Source organism: Marmota monax, unplaced genomic scaffold, assembly GCF_021218885.2.
Source record: "Marmota monax isolate L192 unplaced genomic scaffold, Marmota_monax_Labrador192_F-V1.1 WCK01_AAM20220418_F8-fsc00049, whole genome shotgun sequence".
In the NCBI taxonomy this organism is placed as follows: Eukaryota; Metazoa; Chordata; class Mammalia; order Rodentia; family Sciuridae; genus Marmota; species Marmota monax.
The window spans coordinates 5,399,071-5,416,102 of NW_026694221.1; positions in this window are offsets into that span (position 1 = coordinate 5,399,071).

The window sequence follows — 17,032 nt, forward strand, 5'->3', positions numbered from 1 at the left end:
CAGAACTGGATCTGATTTGCTTTGCAAAAACAAACAAAAAAAGGGCACATTTCTTTGACTTCTAGTGTCCTATACAGTTAATACTCATTGAAAATGCAATAAATAAGGTTTTCTTTTACTTTCTCCTAATATTAGCATTTCAAAATTATTCTGAAATTCCTTCAGAAAGTATTGAAATAGAAACTGGATACAATTTGTGCTTTTGTAGTGTTCTAGAGCTGGTATGTGTGATGCCCCATTTCAATACTGGACACAGTCCTATAATAAGAATTTTATCCCCCCACAAAAAAAAAAAAAAAAAGAAATGGAAATGAAGGTTGGTGAACTTTACATTTCTTTGAGAAATGAGACTTTTTGCCTATAACTACTTGCCAAAAATACTAAAAATCATTTATTTTTATAAAGGTTACTCAAGGCAAGAATGGTTTGGAAATTTCTACTTTAAATATACAAAGTATATGCTATATTTTCTAGAATGATGATGACTCGGTTCCAAAAATACATACTTTTGAACTGAAATGTCTCACATATGAAGAAAGCCTAAAGGCAAGAAAGCTTAGACATTTGAAATAACCAAGTTTTATTTGCTAACTTATAATCAACTGATATATATGTTATATTAAAGTGTTAATATTTGTGGAAAATACATAGAGATTTTCTCTACATTTCTAGAGATATTATTATTTTCATTTAAAATTAGTACTCATTAAACAAGTTGGCTAGCACAGAAAATAATATCAGCAAAACTGAAATAATTTATAGGAATTAGAGCAACAGAAATTGAGACAGAAATATCACAAACCAAAGATTAAATATTTGCTGGATTATGTCATTAAGTAAAATATAATAGTTTAGATCACCTTTTTAATCTATTTACTCTATCTTATCATAAGACATCATACTTGAATAGCAGAATTAATGAAAATATACTGAGAGAAAACAAAGAGTTATTAAAATATACATAAAAATGGGAACTAAGCTACAGAATATCATTTAAATGTCAGTAGTTGGGACTGTTAGTTTCTCTTTTCTGTAGTATTTTAGATTATGCAGCTGCTTTCTTTTAACATTATCAAGTAATAAATATATTTCTTAGTCACAGTTCTAACAGTTTTAAACATTCTTTAAAAGTAGAATAGCTAATCTAGGAAACCAAAAATTTAGGGAGGAATGAACATGTAAACTAAGTATAGTATACTGAGTTGATTGCTACAGATTTGGAAGGCAGTCTGTGTTAGAGAAATAGCCTGAGTTTTGAAGTGAGAATAAAATGGTTTTGAATCTGTGCTCCATCACCAAAGTGCTGGATGAATTTGCCATGTCACTGAGTCTCTTCTACATATAATTGTTCATCTGCAAAATGATGATATTAGGTCCCAGAGGTGTGAAGAGGCTCACCCGAGAGATGTCTGTGCAAAGTTCTTACTAGAGTGCCCACCTAACTCATACTAGGCATTCAAAAAGTGGTTGATATAATGTTAAACAGTGTCCAGGTTTTCCCAAGGATGATACCAGAGCAGCTTATTCAAAATACAAAATGTTACATCCGATTACCTACTATCAACAAGTCCAAATTCTATCATCCTTGAATCATATATTACTTCAAATAAACCAGTATGGACTTGACAACTTTTGCTAGGAAATAAAACAATTGCAACTATGTTTTAACTAATTTCCAAAAGTGCCCCTCAATGTGAGTTGCTAGAAAGAGATTTCTCAGGATGAAAATGGGGAAATGAAGTCAATTTACAGATTGAAAATAGGAAAACTAAATGACAATGGCTCTGCCATTTTTTGAAGACCTCCAAACTGACAAACTTGTATCATTCTAGGCCCTTGTTATGGTACCCTTCTATTCAAAGGCATGAGAAGAAACAATTGAAATAAGAGTAATAATTATCTTTTTTGTATATTTGGAGAGATTGGAAATAGCCTTTTAAGAAGGACTGAAATGAAGAAAAGTAATATAAATAAGTGAGTAGCTCAGGGTCCTTAGTTATATTTTCTATATAAGTGTTTGTTTGTGTGAGATTATTTGGGAGTGTGTATATAGAAAATCATTTGTCAGCTACATAATTACTAAGTTTCTGCAAGTTTCCCAGGACTAAGATGGGAGCTGCAGAGCTTCCGAAAAGAAAACAAAATGCAGTACTCTCTCCACAGCTTAAGAACTTAGTTTTTGGATCAAAGAAAATTCAAAATATATAAATATGTATAGAGGGTGTTCAATGAAATACAAGAAGATAGAAGGATAAGAAGACAAATGGGTGGGGATTAGTGATTCAAGGAAAAAGAGAATTCTACTTGGGGGAAGAATAAAAGTTTTCTGGATGAAGGGATACCTTAGTTGAGGATCTTTTGCCATGGAAGAATTAAGGAAATAAAGGGAAAACAGAAGTACAGTATAGGGGGAAAAATTGAATCATAAGAGATGAGAAACCACTGTAATAGTTAAATGTTGGACTAATTAAGAAATTTCCTAAAATGCATATCCTTAAATAATAAAAGACTGAGATACTTTTAATTAGAAAGTTTTGTTATCTGTCCTCTAAACACCTTACATATCAGTATCTGATAAAGCAGAGGTGACATAAGAAGACTTGAGATCAAACATGGAAAAGAAGAACACGTGTATTTCTTGCTCAACCAAAAGTGTTTGGTGAATCTGTGGCCCATCTCAGAAGCACAGACATATACACATACAGTACAAATCCTGATCTTCAATACTTTTAACAATCCCTATCCCTCTAGGGCAATAGGGTTGTTTATGAGGGATCTGCATTGTTGAAAAGAGGAAGTTGGCCACCAAAGGTAGTTCAGAGAGATTGAGCAAAGACCCATATTCAAAAGTCATAAAACACACTCAATTTTCAGAAAAAGGCTATTGTCAAAGAGAGGTCATGTTGTTTGACAGAAATGCGAACAACTAAATTAGTTTCTTGGCTATGTGGTTACAGAGGTATTCACGCACATAGCAAGGCATGATTACTTGATTAGATTCCTTGAAGCTGCATGGTTCTAGGGCGGTTGATCATGTGAAGTTAGTGTACAGTTTTAAAGAAAAATTCCAGTTGTCCTCACACAAAAAAAGTACAGACTTCTAGGGCTTAGATCCAAACCAAGCTTTGGAAACAAATTTTGAATCCAAAATTTTATTTATCTCATCTTAGAGATGAATATTGAAGAATGTCTTGAAAATCAAATTATACATATTATCTAATTATCTGAACTTTTCCCTTCCTGGAGGCTGTCAATATGGAAAGAACAATTTTGCAGATTGGAAGATAATCAGGTTACTACATAAATTTACTTGTAAATAAATATAAACACACATAAACACATATGTATATATACATATATTTACATATATATATATAAATATGTAGCAAATATCTTTATTATATATCAAATATATATTTGTATATAAATTTTTAAAATTCCCCTTCTACTTGTTGCTCTTTTGTAAAAGTTCTTCTTTAATAAATAAATTTGGAAAACATCCTTTTTTGGAGCTTGTGGTGATTTTAAATAGTAGTACATATTACCATATGAAATGTTATATGAAACTCAGATACATAGAACAACAATCCAAATTTATTTGACCATAGAGCAAATTTCTCTATATCTTTTATCCCTCTTATGAATGTTTAAAGTATATTTTATGGGAAATGTTGCTAGGTAGTAGAGAAATTACCTTTTCAAGTTCTCTCCCATCACCTGTCTCCACCTAAGAGTCAGAGAGGGTGGGAATGTGTTCTTTATTCATTATGTATTCTCAGCATATTGTGTGTTATATAAATTATGACTGGGTTCAATACCAGTTTTGTTCAAATTCCCTTCATAATTTCTGTTGTTTTTCTGGTTAAGGTATATGAAGAATATTTATTATTTGCTAAGACAGTGTGCAGGTTTAATATTTGGATTTCATCATTACCATGTTGATATATCTTTCAATGAAAATGAAGGAAAATTAAGTAAAAATGTTTGAAAGCCTTTAACTGCTTAATTAGCAAATATTTTGGGAGATGAGTAAGGCCTTAATAGCTATGATATAAATTTGGAGAGAAATACATAACAGATTTGATTACATTTAAAATTTGTTATTATAAAAATATAATTAAAGTTGAAAGGCAAACAAGAGATAAAAATAGTTGCATTATGTGTCGGTCTTTCTATTCAAAATGCATTATTAGCTCCTATATTTCAGTAAAAATAATATAAAGAATTTATTTTAAAATAAAATGGCATGAATAGGCAACTACCAAAAAAAGTCCAAATAGTATAGATAACTTAAGAATCCTCATTTAACTGATGATCAAATAAAGTTAAAAATAGTTAATTATTTTTCCAGATTATGATCAATATTTTAACTTTTATCAATTTTAGAAAAGCTTTATGTAAATATTATTGTATGTCTTCAAGTTATTATTTATCTAGAAGGCAATTTGGAAATATATATCAATATATCATTTGCATTTCTTTTGCCCCTAAAGTCTCAGTTGTAGGTACTTCTAAGTACTTATTCTGTAGAAAGATAAAGGAAACAAATACAGAGAGAGAGAGAGAGAGAGAGAGAGAGAGAGAGAAACAACGGTCTATGCTATATTGATTTTTAGAAATAAAAATGAAATCTATAGGAATGGCTAATTTTTAAAAGTTTTCCAGTCTCATTATAGTGTAATTAATTAATAAAATTCTAAACCAATATTTCCACTAGTACTAGTAAAGTTGCATACAATATTAATAAAAGTATTTTCATATATAAATATCTCTATAAAAATTGCAAGTATCTAGCCTGGCACAGTGGCTCATGGCCTGCAATCTCAGCAGCTTGGGAAACTGAGGCAGAAGGATTGCAAGTTTAAAACCAGCCTCAGCAATTTAGTGAGGCCCTAAGCAAATTAGAGAGACTCAATCTCTAAATAAAAAGCATAAAAAACAATCTCTAAATAAAAAAAACATAAAAAAGGACTGGAGATCTGACTCAGTGGGTAAGTGCCCTGGGTTGAATCCCTGGTACCAATAAGTAAATAAATAAATAATTGAATCAATAACTAAATGTCTCTATATGTGTAATTGTGTGCAAGTGGGGGTTGGGAAGAGTATGCGAGCCCTATGTTGTTATGCACCAAATCTGATGGCAGGTGAAGACACTGAGAGAGGAAACATTCTCTCTCTAGAGTTTAGATTTGTTCCTAAGGGGTTTAGATTTTGTTCCTAAGGGGTTTGCATGTCCTTTTTTTAATTTAAGAAGACATTTCAACTTTGAAAAACATTTTCACATATTAATACATCATTTTTGGGGATGAGACCAATATTTAGAAGAAGATTAATTCAAAGTGGAATTTAAATCATAATGTGAAAAACCAATAAGTCTCATATCATAATAAATGAAGTAATCATATTACTTATCTGGATTTATTAAAATATTTACAACACCCTTGCTTGAGTTATTCATGAAAAATACTAATTTTCAGGTATTTGATGTACTTTATTAGGGCTTTGAATTTAAATAGGCAGACTATATGAGTTTAACATAAAAAGTGGCCAGACAACACCATGCAGTCTTACAGATACCAGAATTACAAACAGCAACTATAATTCGTACTGGTACAGTATTTTAATATATAAAATCAGGGAAAATGCTATTGTGTAAAAATGGTCAAATTCTAAAGTAGTAAAATCCATGTAATTAAATATTCAATGTGAATGGTATATTTAAGTTTAGATTGAGACAGGGCAATACTTACATGAACATTTTAAAAAATAAAGTCTAGTAATAAACATATTTTAAAGAAAATTTGCATATTTTTAAAAATACAGAATTTCCTGAGTGTTTTTTAAAAAGGAGTTTTGGAGAAAAATAAACAATTTTTATTCTGAGTGACTTAGACCTCATAAAAGATTAATAGAATGCTAGTAACCTTGTCGGCGCGGGACATGTATTTATTTTGCCATAATCCCCTGAGTTTGTTAAATTTATAATTTTGTATTGCAGCAGAATGCATAAGATGCATGTAGCACACAGGATTACTGGCTGCTATATGGTAATGTCACATGTCTTGGGTGGACACATCCTGAAGCCTTAGGACAACATTAACAACAAACATTATGATAGGTTGACAACCCCTCAAAGTACAGGATAGTTGTGTACAATGTATTATGACCTTTTAGATTTTCATGTCTGTTTAAAACATAGATATCTACCTTTTTTTTCAAAAGTGATAAAGAAACAAATAGCAAATCTGAATTAAAGAGCAAACAATCTGAGAAATAGCTGTGCAGCAAGATTTAAATGCCAAATGATAATGACTTCAAGTGAATTTGAAAACTACTGCAACTCAAGTCAGTTTGGGCTGTTATAACAAATTACCAGAGGCTGGGTAGCTAATATACAACAGATTTTTATTTCTCACAGTTCTAGAGGATGGGAAGCCCAAGATTGAGGCACTGGCAGGTTTTCTTTGGTGTCTGGTGCATAGTCTTTTTGCTGTAGCCTCACATGGCAGAAAGGGAAAGTGGGTTGTCTGGATCCTTAGTTATGAGGGCATGGATCTATTCATGAGGGCTCAACCCTCTGATATTTCTCCCAAAGACCCTACCTCCTAAAAGCCATTAGGGATTAAGATTTCAATATATAAATTTGGGAAGGGGACTACATAAATATACAATCCATTGCAAATGCCGATGGAATATTTTTCAGTATTTATATAGGAGAAAGTAGAGAGGAAGGGAGTAAAAAGAAAAGAGGGAGGCTAAGGATGTGTTTAGAAGGCAGCCGGGCCAGCAGAGAGCAGGACAGAAGCATGTACCCTGAGGTTTGAGCTGGTTGTAGGAGTGTTCCCCATAGAGTGCAGAAGTGTGAATGAAGAAGAGGGTAAGCATTACAAATGTCAACATCCAAGGCAAATTGATAAATTTAAGTACAAATTAGAACACACAAGACACTTAATTTGGCATACAAATGATATTTGCTGTTCAATATCAGGTCAAGAAGAGTACTTCTTTTTTTCTATATTTTTTATTAGATCTTTATGGTTATACATAGTATTATCCCTTTTCCCTCCTGTTCCCCTCATTCTCCTTCTCTTCCTCTACTCTATGAGACTTTCTTTCACTAGTCTATCAATTGTATTTGTTTGTTTCTTAATGTTTTCCTATTCTTCCCTCCCCCTTCTCTTTATTTTAACTAACTTCTACTTTACTCTAGTCAAGTTTCTATCTTTACTCTAGTTTCTGACTTTGGCTTATTTCACTTAGCATAATATTTTTCATTTCCATCTATTTATAGGCAAATGCCATAATTTCATTTTTTTTAATAAGTAGAGCTCTGTGGTATATATACACACCACAATTTCTTAATCCATTCATCTATTGACCAGCATCTAGGTTGATTCCATAGTGTAGCTATTGTGAATTGTGCTGTTATAAATATTGATACGGCTGTTTCACTGTAGTATGCAAATTTTAGATCTTTGGGGAAAATACCTAGGAGTTGGGTAGCTCATTCATATGGTGGTTCCAATCCCTAGTTTTTTAAGGAATACCCAAACTGTTTTACAGAGTGGTTGTACAAGTCTACAGTTCCACCAAGAGTGTATGAGTGTTCATTTCTCCCCAAACTTCACCAGCATTTATTATTGTTTTTGTTCTCCACCATTTTACTCTGATGGGAGTGAAATGAAATCTTAGTGCAGTTTTGATTTGCATTTTCCTGATTGCTAGAGATGTTGAATATTTTTTTGTGTGTGTATTTATTGACCTTTTGTGTTTTTTAAATTGAGAAGTTTCTGTTTAGCACTTTTGCCCATTTATTGGTTAGGTTATTTGGGTGTTTTTGGTGCTAAGATTTTTGAGTTCTTTGTATATTCTGGATATTAATCCCCTATGGGAGGAGTAGCTGGCCAAGATGTTCTTCTGTTCTATAAGCTCTCTCTTCTTGTTCTTATTGTTCCCTTAGCTGTGCAGAAGCTTTTTAGTTTAATGGCATACCATTTATTGATTTTTGGTTTTATTTCTTGTGCTTTAGGGTCATATTAAGGAAGTCTGTGCCAGCACTTACCTGACATAGGATTGACCCTATGTTTTCTTCTAGAAGTTGTAAGGTTTCTGGTCTAGTTCCTAAGCCTTTGATCCATTTCAATTTGAGTTTTGTGCAGGATGAAAGATAGGGATCTAATTTTATTTTTCTACATATAGCTATCCACTTTTCACAGCACTATTTGTTAAAAGGCTGTCTTTTCTCCTCAGTATATTTTTGGCACCTTTGTCAAATATCTCTTGGCTATAGGTTTCTAGGGTGGTATTTGTGTTTGACCCTCTTTTACCCTATGAATTAGAACTGACTCCCAACGTGAAGGGGTAAAGATGAGAAGAGAATCCAGTACATCAAGAAAAGGTGATTCTGGATGCCTGCCAAATTGGCTGCACAGTATCAGGATATGGAGGAAATAAAAGGAAAACCAGGCTAGATATAGGACTGGGCAGAAAGAGATAAAAACATCAGGCTGGGGCTCCATGGGTATTAATGTTCAAGCCTCATACTTTCATTGAAGAAACCTGGTTACCACCTATTGGTAAGTTCCCATCCTACTAAAGAGAATACTTTTATTGACCTAGGAATGGATAGACTGCCTACAGTAACTAAGAACTAAAATATGAAGGGACCAAGAACATCCCTACAGAGGACACCAAAGAGCTCATTTGCAATTTAGATCCTGGGAGATCACTCTGTGTGTTTAGTTTGTTTTTCTTTTGTTTATATTTTTTTTGTTTTTTTTTTCTTTGTATCTGTCTTTCCACATATGAATAGTGATTACAAGATGCAAATTCCTGCCAAGTAAAATGGAGGAAGAGAGATTCCATTTCTTAAGTCTCTTCCTCAAAAGGCTTTGCAAACACACTTATCTTGAAGTTAATTAATTACCTCAGTAACAAAATGACCTTTTTTTTTAATATTTAAATTCTGCTACTATGCAGTAAAGCAAACAAAAACTATTTCTGCTCAGATGCCCTGGCTAAGGAGTACTTCTTCCAAACAAGCAAATGGTATGACTCTTTATCTCAAGAGCTAGGGAAAGTGAGCAAGAAGCCATGGCAGATCCCTGGGAGGTGAGATTTTAAAGCATTTCCTCTGAACCACACAGTCTACACTCAAAATGACAGAGAAAACTAGGTGTTTGCTGACTTATTTCTTAAGGAACAAGTAATCAGAATACTGTAGGCTGTTCTAAGGGCAATGAACACATGTAGTACTATATTCATGCTAATGTAAATTAAGAAACTCAACTTGGAGATGTATATCTAAATCTAATATATCCAGTTTATACAAAAAGTTGTCCTTCCATGTCTAGGGGTTATTGGTTCTGGAACTTCCCTGTAAATACCAAAATTTGCAGATGCCCAAGTCCCTGATATAAAATAGCATATAATTGGCACATAACCTATGGTCATTCTTGTGAATAGTTTAAATCATCACTAGATTATTTATGACACCTAATATAATGTAAATGCCATGTGAATTTTTGTTATACTGTATTGTTTAGGGAATAGTGAAAAGGAAAAAATGTCTGTGCATGTTCAGTACAAATGCAATTTTTTTTCTGAATATTTTCCATTAGTTACAGGTCAATTCCATGGAGGAAGAATCCAGGGACATAGAAGGCTGACTGTATGTGCATATCTATTTAAAATAGAATTTTCCATATAGGAAATAATTTCATGTTTATTTCAACTCTCCCAAAAATATCTCTTATAATAAGAGTAAAGAAATGCAGACAATAATACAAGAGTGAAAAACATGGAAGTTAATAAGCAGATGTGATGTTTCAATTAATTTTTGGAAGATGAAAAACAAAGGAAGCTTATATTCATAATACAGCTAGTCTGGAAGTGACTCTAGAGCAATCCAAGACTGACAATGAGTTTAGGAATAAAAATGACAAGCCAGGCACATAGGCACATGCCTGTAATCCCAGTGGTTCTGGAGCCTGAGGCAGGAAGATCCTGAGTTTAAAGCCAGCCTCAGCAATAGCAAGACACTAAGCAACTCAGTGAGACTCTGTCTCTAACTAAAATACAAAATAGGACTGGGATGTGGCTCAGTGGTTGAGTGCCCCTGAGTTCAATCCCCGGTACCCCAAAAAAGAAAAAAATAAATTGACCATATATATGACTTTAGGTTATTCCAGACTAATATGTGCAAGGGAAACTTGAAATCCCAGATCTTAGTCTTATGATATAGATCATCATTTCTTAATGTACTGCTCTTCTGGGATTGGTTCTCTCCAAGACTTAAATCCTGTACCCTGGTTATGTCTATCCTGTACCTTACATATCTTCATACAGTTGATTAAAAAATCAACTCAAATCAAGAACTCTCTAGTATAACTAGGATAATGTGAGGAAAAACTGACATTAAAGGAACAAGAACAGAATTTTTTTTAAGGCCTCAGAAGATAGGAAGGAATATTTGAATATTTACAATAGAGTGTTTGCCTAACATGTGTGAAGCACTGGGTTCAATCCTCAGTACCACATAAAAATAAATAAATAAAAGTAAACTTAAAAAAATAATTCTAGTCCTTTAAAAAATGTGATTTGGGATTTTTAAAAAAATAGTCAAAGAGAAGGTGAAAAAAAGCTCTTCTCTACTCAAGAATAGCATATAATAAAAGAAGAAATAATTCGAAAATATAAACTTTGCACTACATAACACACTTACTGATTCAGAGATTCATGTGAGATCACCAATAGATGTCAGAATCATACAATGCCAGTTTTTCAAATAGCAGAATATCGACAGCATATCCCAACAGATCATTTGCTAATTAAAAGGAGGGACAGTGCTCTATCATAAAAAGATTGGTAAGTTTTAAGGAAATAAGTGCATACTTCAATAAGAAAACCATCTGACACTGTGAATCTCCTGGAGTTGCTGAATGTGAAGAAAACAACCTTGCCTATGAAATATCATTGCTGTTTAATCTAATCAAAACCTAGTCCTGTGTTATGATAGTCACATGAATTGTGACTAGTTCACATTAAAATGTGCTGGTTTTGTTTTGTTTTAGGGGGGCGGGATATTGGGGATTGAACTCAGTGGCACTCAACCACTGAGCCACATACCCAGCCCTACTGTGTATTTTATTTAGAGACAGAGTCTCAATGAGTTGCTGAGCATCTCACTATTGCTGAGACTGGCTTTGAACTTGTGATACTCCTGTCTCAGCTTCCTGAGCTGCTGGGATTATAGGCATGGGCCACCGTGCCTGGCTAAAATGTGCTGTTAATAAAAAATACATACCAGATTTTATATAGCTTTAGAAAAAGAAAGTGAAACATATTAACAATTTTTAAACTATTGGTTATATGTTGAAATTATGTATTTGGGTTGAATTAAATATTAGAAATAGATATATTATATTTTGAAAATGGCTATGAGAATATTTAAAATTATACCTTTAATGGACAGTACTGCTAAAGATCTAGCTATCAGTTTACAAAAGAGCATGCGATGGAATGTATTTAATCAACCTAAGAAGTAGTAATTACACAAATCCAGGTTGTGGGCTAGTCCACCCTACAACTTTCCTGAATTTATCAGAAAGTCTATGTCATGGAAAAAATTGGGGATCTATCTTAAACTAAGAGACTAAAAACACAGAACTACAAAATCAATGTGAAGAGATTAGACTGGATTTAGTGTGGGATAAAAACAAAAATGTCTACTAATTTTCTAAGAATGAATAGAAAATCAATATAAACTGACATATGATGCTATTATGGAATGATTATTAATTTCTTATGTGTTCAAATGATATTTTTATATGGATTTATCATCTTTATTGTAGGAGATGTATTCTGAATGATTTTCATAGTAGAGTCATCTATCTCTTACTTCCAAGTATTTTGTAAATGTGTGAGAAAGAAATAAAAATATTGAATTAAATATTAAAAATCACTAAAACTAGTTGGAGGATTATGCTATTCCTCTAACATAAAATGATCCTATTGAAAAGGCAAGAGTCCAAATTTAGAGGTGAATAAAGATGGCCAAAAGGTTTATCTTTTCCATTCTCTATACCATGCTATTTTCTTCGGTAGCTATTTCTTACCTTGACAAAAACATATATACTACACAAATATGTGATGTCAAATAATACAAAACAAGAACTCTTCACTCATCTACATTAGCATTGTTCATTTCCTTCCTTTTATCTTACTGATGGTTTATATTAAAACACCAGAAGTAGTATGATCAGTATATTTGTCAAAATCGCATCACCATTATGAACAGTGCAAATTTTATTCTAGTAAAATATAAATTATAATTGAATAAAATTATAAAGAAATGCTTATGGATATTTATTATAACTAAAGCATTCAATTATAAAAAGAACAATTGCTTTTCATAGATTTCACCTTTAAATAGACAATTCCATAAGCTAGCTTTATAGCAATTTGGCAAAATTGCATTTTAGTGTTACACATCTATCTTGCTTGACTTGACTTGAAATATATGCTTCACTTTCCCTTTCTAATCACAAAATTAAATTTACAATGTCAATGCTTTAAGTGGAAGTGAGCATAAAAGAAAACAGAATCCTAGTTATCCTTCCATAACTGCAAAATACACATAACATTGGTTAAAACCGATAAAAGGAAGACTCATCTATAAGTTTCACTAGCAATCAATCTACAGTATATTGAACATACAAAAGTACACTACAATAAGCAACACTTCTATTATTTTTAAATATGATATGTGTATTTAGTACTCACCTAACAAAATAAATACTACTGGTACTTCTAAATATTGTCATAGAAAAACATACTTTCTATTATTCATTAATTTTTTTGCAGTGGAAACTTTATAAGTGCTGGTATTTCTATTTAAATAAGCCACAAAAAAGTACCTCTCTTTTTACACCTTTTTAGATCCTGAGTACCCTACAGGGTCTCAGTCACTAATGATTAATGAGTAACTCCCCAAGAAGTAGACCTTAGAAATCAGCACATGTGTAAGTTAATGAAACAAGACTGAAAAATGTTCACATTAAAACTAACACAAAACAGGAAATGTAGGAAGAAATAACAAAAATTTCACAAGATAACAACAAACTTATTTGTTGCTTCTCTGAAGGAAATATTTAATGTCAAAATTTTAATCATATATTGACAGAATTCTGTTGTTATTTTATCTATTTATTCATATTTGTATTTTGCAGATCTGACTTGATAATTATTCAAAATCTCTAAATTATTATCTAATAAGAAGACCATGGATAATAAAAAGTGTTTCATTCAAATAAATTCTTTGGCAATACATTAGTACTAATTCTTGAAGTCATAACCCAAAACTGCTCAATGGATTACTGTTATTATTAGGATAATTCCATGAGATATAAAAAAAATCTTTGTCAGATTTATGAAATTTATATAATAAAAATTATGCCTTAGATCTATACATTTCCATTTTAGGTATTTTCATTTTGTATGCATTATAACAAATTTCCTCTAGATGGCAATGTTTACCACAGTTAGAAATTATTTTAGAAAATTTTAACTCTTAAGATGACACTTGAATTGAGCTAAATAACGCAGTTAAAAATTGATTTTTTTCTTTGAACTTACTTTTCTTCTTTTTGGTTTGCTTTGAATGAATGTTTAACCTAATTCAGCAATTTTTTGCTCATTTATTAGATTGTTATTGCAATTTGATTTGAAAATTTCTAGGAACAATTAGTTGACCCAAAAACTTTAGAATAAAATGATCTGTATCCTTTGGAGGAATTAAATAAAGTTACTGAAACTATGGTAAGCAGGATGAAAAAAAAAGTTAACAAGTAACCCCATGAATTGCATTATTTTTTATAATATGTATCTAATCACAGTTTTGAATGAAATTATAGGTAATTTATTAAAACATAGAACCGAGGCAGGTTTTCATCTTCTATTTAAAGTGATTATAGTTTTAATTTTCTGACTCTAATGGCTATTCCTAATTAGTCACAGATACATAATAGAATCTAGGACAGTCATATTTTGTTAAATATTGTTGGTGGGTTGTTTTAATTATTAAATTGTAAAAACAATGACAAAGGTATGATATAAATTTAACTTTTGCACTGGCTATAATACACATTAGTATATAAAGCAAAACTTCCTCATGCATATGTCTCATAAATTATACAATATTACATTCTCTGTAAACCAGGATGGACAGAAATGAAAAAGTTTGGGCCAGATGGTTGATATGCAGATTACTGTACCTTCTATAAAGAGAATATTTGTCACTTATGGTTGGAAGAGAGATTATTTCTTCAACTACTAGTTCATAAGCAAAACTTGTAACATGCCTTTACAAATATACATTTGTATATTTATGCATACAAAAAGTATGTATAAATGAACTCCAATGACATTTTCAGTTCTGATTTGACAATTTAAAGATTTAATGTATTTAATATTTAATACATGAATTTGCTTAAATAATCATATATTAAAACACAAATGTAGAGGCTCATTGTTAGAGTGCTCACCTAGCACATGCGAGGCACTGGGTTTGATCCTCAGCACCACATATAAATAAATAAAGTAAAGGTATTGTATCCACCTACAACTAAAAAAAAAAATCTAAAAAATAAATGTAGTTCATCAAAAACAGTATTGCTCAACTTTGGCACTACTGCCCGTTGGTCAGAATATTCTTTGTTGTGTTCGTGTTTATTTGTTTGTGTTGGGAGAGAAGAACATTGTTCAGTGAGTTAGAGAATGCTTAGAATCTTCTTCAGCCTCTACTCATTAGATGCCAGTACCATCCCCTTGCCTTCACACCAAATCTCCTTCCATCTTTCATTTGTAGCAATCAAATACCTCCAGATACTGCTAAATGTCCCCTAAGAGACAAAATAGCTCTCAGGTAAAAATCACTGTTATAAATCTTTCTCTTTTTTTTCACATTTTCTTTTCTCTCTTACAATATGTCAATACTGTTGTAGTTCATATTTTAGTCCTTTAGTGAATAAAATTAATCAGGAATAAGGCCAAGTAAAATTACCACATGACTGTAGTTCACTCCTACATTCATTAGAACTCTTTTAAGTAATTGTTATTATATAAACCTCTGGCATAGTACTTGAGAAAGAGTGGCAGGGACATTACTAGACAACAATCACAAATAGAATCAGGTATTCACCTACAATGCCGGGTTTTCTCATCTCTGATTCTTTCTGTTCATCATCTTCATTTTTCTTATTCTTCCTCCCTCAATCTTCTTTGGTACTCTAATCTACATGGTGAAAAACTGCTTCTCACCTGAGTATGCATCACTTACTATTCACTGTATAATTAGATTGATTTTGGAGTATCTCTCTTAATGATTCAGTTTCTCTGGTGAAGGGTATCCTTGGTCTATCTTTAATTCACTATCTTCATAAAGGCAGCCAACTATTGGCAGATGAGGTAGATCCATCACTTCCTAGCATGGTGAGATGAGTTCACACCATGTGAAAATAGCTACTTTACTCATAATCATATGGATGAAATGGAGGAGAGACATTTCCAAAGAAGGAGGAAATCGTGTCAGCTTTGAGGTGATGCAGAATTGAGGACCCATGCATTCTATTACATCTGTTGACACCTTCCATATGCATCCTCACATTGCCCAGCAAGTGTCCTAGGTGTTCTATTGTAGTCCTGCCTACCCTGGAAAGGTACCAGGCTCCAAAAAAAAGACTTCATTCTCACTCCCAGCCCAAAGTAATATTAAAATATAGTGCTAGATATCTAATCTCTGTGGGGAAGAAAACAACCTAAATCAAATTAATATGTAAATTATGCATAAATTCCTAGACCAGGAATAGTCCTTGTATCAAAAGATTGTTTGATAAAAAATTAATCACAGCATGATAAAATGGTAAGTATAATTCTCCTAAGTTTTCTTTTTGCTTTAGTTTTCACCTGATAGGCATGATATTTTACATTTAAGATGCTTTTAGTTCCCTGCTACTTTTAGTGTGGTCCTCAGATCAATATCTTCTGTATCCTCTGGAAACTTCTTGGAAATTTAGGACCTCAGCTCCCACCAAGATCTAAAATATCAGAACCTGCTATGTATTTTAACAAGATCTGTGGACAATCTTTGTTCACACTGAAGTAAAAGAAAGGTAAAATCAAGTAAATGTAATTAAACCAAAAAGCTACTTAAATCATGAAGAAGTTAGTATAATATTATGCTTATAATAGTAAACTCAGAAAATAATTTGAACAAATATTAACATTTAAAATGTACTAGAATAGTAGTCGTGTGTGTGTGTGTGTGTGTGTATGTGTGTATGTGTGTGTATGGCCAAGACCCTTTTTAATTCCCTGCTACTTTTAGTGTAATTTTAGACAGCATTCAAACTTTAGGTAAATTAAAAAAAAAAAAAACTAAAATTTTAAAAATTTAAAACATAAAGGAGTGAAATTATGATGGATATTAGCAAAGTAGAGAGACTCTCATAGAAATTAGAAAGTCCATATCGTAAAAAAATAAAATAAAATAAAATAAAAAATAAAGTAAAAGGAGTCAGCTAAATCATGCTGACATATTTGTGATAATTGTATGGATTTTTTTCCTATAGAGGATGTTTTTAAAAACTTTTTTTTTTGAGAAAGAGAGAGAATTTTTTTTTTTTAAATATTTATTCTTTAGATTTCAGCGGACACAACATCTTTGTTTGTATGTGGTGCTAAGGATCGAACCCAGGCTGCACGCATGCCAGGCGATCGCGCTACCGCTTGAGCCACATCCCCAGCCCTAAAAACTTTTATTAGGTACATTTTATATAGTAGCACTTTTTAATTTTTAGTTGTAGATTGACATAATAACTTTATCTATCTATCTATTTATTTATTGCTGAGGATTGAATCCAATGCTTCACACATGCTAAGCAAGCACTCTCCCACTGAGCCACAACTCCAGCACTTTTAAAATGGGTTTTTGAATGAACCAATTAATATATTTATGACATTGAATTTATCCTGT